This window comes from Amblyomma maculatum, chromosome 1 (assembly GCF_055883805.1).
Source record: "Amblyomma maculatum isolate TAMU_Amacu chromosome 1, ASM5588380v1, whole genome shotgun sequence".
Lineage (NCBI taxonomy): Eukaryota > Metazoa > Arthropoda > Arachnida > Ixodida > Ixodidae > Amblyomma > Amblyomma maculatum.
Genome location: NC_139344.1, coordinates 127,591,928 through 127,596,933, shown reverse-complemented (window position 1 = coordinate 127,596,933; position 5,006 = coordinate 127,591,928). Strand labels below are relative to the sequence as shown.

Sequence of the window (5,006 nt, the reverse complement as noted above, 5' to 3'; positions counted from 1 at the left end):
ACACGTTCACACCGGCATTCTAGCGTGAATAATGAGGCCGGAGCTGTTCCCCGCATGCACTGTCCACATCGAGACTGTGGCCACGTATCGCAGGATAGCTTTGCGTATCGGTTCTCGGAGTCTTCTGTCACCTCTTTATTTCCTTCTCCAGTAAGATACATAGAAGGAAGAAATGGAATCAGCCCGAATTTTGAGACAAGAAACAAGTACAGAACGAACTCCACAGCTCAGATGTGTTCGCATTTTCTACGTTAAATGAGACGGTGTTTTCGGTTTTTCTCTCCCACGGACTGTTATCACCTTATTCAAGCCAACCGGGTCGCAAGCAGACGCTTCCACCGCCGCTGGTACCGGGGCAATACGCTGCTGCGAATAACGCCACTCGTCTTCCTGTAGTGCGAACACTCACGGTTGGGCCTTCGCATATTTCTCACTTTTCTTCGTCGTAATCATTTCTTGCCGCAGTTTTATTGTTTTTTTTATATATTAGCTTTCTTACTATAGGGTAACCTTACAGGGTCTTTCGAGCATCTGTTCTTGAGCTACCATACTATTATAGTTTCGATACTTTCCTATACTCAGACTGAAGTATCATGTGATCGCATTGTGCGCGATTGGTATGTAGTGTCACGTGATGCTGTGACGTGTGTGAATAGCAACGCCGAGAGGGGGAGCGGGGACTTGTTAGAAGTGAGCGCGCAGATCGCTCGTGCGGGTCTCTTGATCTGTACGGCCCAGCATGCCGAATAAACATGTTGCTTAGTCGCTCTGCCTCTGCTTCGCTCGCCGCGGCTACAACATAATTGGCGACGAGGATGGGATCCCGCTGGAATACGTAAAACGTATCGCGGCGTTCGTGATCCCGCTGGACTACGTAAAACGCATCGCGGCGTTCGTGATCCCGCTGGACTACGTAAAACGCATCGCGGCGTTCGTGATCCTGCTGTACTGCGTGAAACTCATCGCGGCGTGCGTGGAAGCACCGGCGTTCGTGGAGAGCGTGTGGGCGAGGCACAGGGATGGCAACGCTTGGAAGTTTCGACCAGTTCGTCGAGGACGGAGACGAGGATTTTGGGTCCTACGTGGAAAGGTTCGAGCACTTCCTGAAGGCCTCCCAGGTGAGCGACGACCTCAAGGTCTCGATGTTTATTACGGCAATAGGCAAGAGGGCTTACAAGACGCTGAAGACTTTGCTAGAGCCTAAAACGCCAGAGGACAAGACTTATGCGGAACTCGTAGAAGTGCTGGGAAGTCATTTCACCCCAAAGCCCATGGTCATCGCAGAACGATTCAAGTTTAATCGGCGGTACCAGCATCAGGGAGAGTCCATAGCAGCATATGCAGTGGAGTTGAGGCGTTTGGCAGCTTCATGCGAATTCGGGGAGTTCCTCGATGAGGCTCTTCGAGACCGTTTTGTAGTGGGCCTCTGCGACAGCGCAACGCAAGCAGAGTTGCTGAAGAGAAGCAAGTTGACGTTTTCGGACGCCTGCGACGTTGCGAAAAGCATCGAGCTAGCGCGGAAGGAAAGTCGGGAATTTCAACCGACCGGGACGCAAGGTACAGTCGACGCCGTACGTCACAAGCCAGGCGGTGGGACACGCCAGCAGCAGCGTTCAACCGGTGCAGGACTAGCAAGGGACCGAGTGTCTGAATCGCCGGTCTGTTTTCGGTGTGGCTCAGCGCACGAAGCATCGAACTGAAAATTTCGCAAGTATCGTTGTCGTGGATGCAAGCGTTACGGACACTTGGCGAAAATGTGCAAGTTCAAGTCTAGAGACGCGGCTAATTCGGTAGCTGTGGAGGACGCGGATTGTGACCAAGTGTTGTTGTACAATGTCTATTCTTGTGCAGAACGCCCAGGGCATTATGAAATCTGTCTCAAGGTAGCCAAGAAGGATGTTAACATGCAAATAGACACGGGTGCGTCTGTTTCCATTGTGCCAGAAACGCTATACAGGAAATTGTGGCCCAGTCTACCTAAAGAGCCTTGCCACATAAAGCTGAGGACATACGGTGGGTCGCCGCTAACAGTCACAGGGAAGTTGACGGTTCCAGTCGAACATAATGGTCAGTGCAAGCAACTTCCGCTCATTGTCGTTAAAACCGACAACAATAGCGACATTGCGTTGCTAGGGCGTGACTGGCTGGAGGCTCTTAAGCTAGACTGGTCAAGTGTGCATGGCGTGTGTTTAGACAAAGTTGTGGCGCTACTTGAGAAGTACGCAAAGGTGTTCGAGCCCACTCTGGGGCTGATCAAAGGTAGTCAAGTCAGGCTGGTTTTGAAGGAGGGGAGCAACCCCGTATTTTGCAAAGCGCGACAGGTGCCATTTTCTTTGAGGGAAACCGTGTCGCTTGAATTGCAGTCTCTTGTGAACAGGGGAGTGTTAGTCCCTGTACAGAAAAGCGACTGGGCGACGCCCCTAGTTGTTGTGCCTAAGGCGAACAACAAAGTCAGAGTGTGTGGGGACTTCAAGGTTACATTGAATCCGTGCCTGCGAACTGACCATTATCCACTTCCCGTGATGGAAGATTTGTTTGCAAAGTTGTCAGGATGCAAGTATTTCACAGTGCTTGATTTGTCGACAGCGTACCAACAGCTGGAACTGCATCCGGAGGCACAATCAATGGTGGTTGTCAATACACACCTGTTGCTTTTCAAGTACACGCGCTTGCCCTATGGCATCACAAGTGCACCTGCTATTTTCCAGTCTGTCATGGATGATGTGTTAAAAGGGCTTGAGCGGGTAAGCTGCAACTTGGATGATGTGCTTATCGCCGGTTCAACATTTGACGAATGTTTTCATCGAGTGGAAAGGGTGTTGGCACGTTTTCTAGAAAGAGGCATGCGATTGCAAAAGGAAAAGTGTAAATTCTTTCAGACATCTGTCTCTTACCTAGGCCACATTCTGGACGACAAGGGCGTTCGGCCATCAGATGAAAAGGTGAAAGCGATAAAAGAGGCACCAAGTCCAAAAGATGCGGCACAGTTGCGAGCTTACCTGGGCTTGATTAACTTCTCCGGGAAGTTTGTACCGAACATGTCAGCTAAGCTTAAGCCTCTGTATAATGCTCTAAAAAAAGAAAAGGGATTTCAGTGGTCACAGGAAGCTGAGCAAGCGTTTCAAGAAAGTAAGAGCTGGTTGACACAAAGCAATGTAATGACATACTACGACCAGAAAAAGCCGATAGGACTAGTGTGCGACGCTTCGGCTTACGGCGTAGGAGCCATTCTTTTTCATAAGATTGGAAGCGACGAAAGGCCAATTGCCTATGCTTCCAGAACGTTAAGTAAAGCAGAGCAGGGGTATGCTCACATCGAAAAAGAAGCGTTGGCTGTTGTTTTTGGGCTGAAAAAGTTCCACAAATATCTGTTCGGGCATCGCTTTGAGATTTACTCCGACCATCAGCCATTGGTACGCTTGCTCGCTCATGGTAAGCCCGTACCAGTGATGACAGCAGCCCGCATGCAGCGCTGGGCTTTACTGCTTGCAGCGTACGATTATCGTTGGGTTTACCGCAAAGGTCGAGAGGTTGGAAATGCTGACGGTTTTTCAAGGTTACCACTTGCAAATCGCAATGATGTCTCGGATTATGCACATTTCTTTTCAGTTGTTGATGAAGTGCCATTCTCTGCTGTTGAAATTCAGAAGTGCACTCGAACTGACAGAGTATTGTCGAAAGTGCTGTGTTATACTATGAGTGGTTGGCCGCCGCATGTTAAAGATGATGAGTTAATGCCTTATTTAATTCGTCGACATGAGCTATCTATAGATCAGCGGTGTGTTACATGGGGAAATCGAGTGATTATACCTCGTGGGTTGCGCAAACGGGTGTTGCATCTCTTGCACGAAGGACACCCCGGGATGACGCGCATGAAAATGCTAGCCCGTAGCTTTGTGTGGTGGCCTCAGCTCACGGAGGACATTGAGCAGATTGTGAAAAGCTGTGACACGTGTCAGTTAACACAAAATGCTCCGCCGCGTATTCCACTGATAACTTGGGGTTGGCCAACTCGCAGATGGCAAAGAATCCATCTGGACTTTGCTTTTACCGATAACCAGTGGCTCCTAGTCCTAGTGGATGTGCATTCCAAGTGGACAGAAGTGTTCGTCATGCCATCCTCCTCTACCGAGAAGACCATTGAAAAGCTGCGGAGTGTCTTTGCGTCCTACGGCCTGCCAGAAGAAGTAGTTACGGACAATGGTCCACAGTTCTGTGCCAAGAATTTCGCAGACTTTCTCCGCAGGAATGGGGTGCGGCATACCAGGACGCCACCGTACCACCCCGCATCAAATGGAAGCGCAGAGCGGTACGTACAGACCATTAAGCGGGACCTTTTGCGACAGGTTCTCGACGAGAGAAGAACTGGGATCAAGAAATCCTTGCAACATCGGGTTGACCAATTTCTGTTCACGTACCGAAACACACCAACCGCAACCACGGGGCTGACACCCGCGGAATTGTTTCTGTCATGGAAGCCGCGCACACGCCTGACCTTTCTCCAACCGAACTTGGAAAAACGTATGAACGACAGGTTCTACCAGACGAAAGAGAAGGCTAACGAGAGAGGGCGGTCATGGAGATCATTTGAGGAAGGCGACCATGTGCTCGTCCAATGACTACGTCCTGGGGAATCGAAGTGGTTGCGAGGCGTTATAGAACAGCGGTGCAGTGCATCCACCTACAATGTTAGAATAGGGCAGGAACAGAGGTTTGTGCATGCTGACAACCTACGTCCGTGTTCGTTTCAAAGTGTGGAATCCGGGCCAACTGTGTATCCTTCTGTGCCTAGTTCAATGCCTGATTCTGTACCGGAAGAGTCGTCTACTAAGACCCCTTCCTTAGATACGTCTGAGCCACAGGATTCCTCAGCATCACAGCCTGCCCAAGCATCTACGTTGCGGGGACAAAACGCCAGTTCGCCTGCAAGGTCCACGCTGCCTGCACCACCGCTCCGGGAGCAGGCGCCACCTCCGGACACGCCACCTCTTCGGCGCAGTGCTCGT

At 50.6% G+C, this 5,006-nt stretch overlaps 1 pseudogene; it reads left to right on the top strand.

Moving 5' to 3' along the window:
* The first annotated feature begins 739 nt into the window (after positions 1–739).
* LOC146203889 (uncharacterized) lies at positions 740–2,253 on the top strand (annotated as a pseudogene).
* The last annotated feature ends 2,753 nt before the right edge of the window (positions 2,254–5,006 follow it).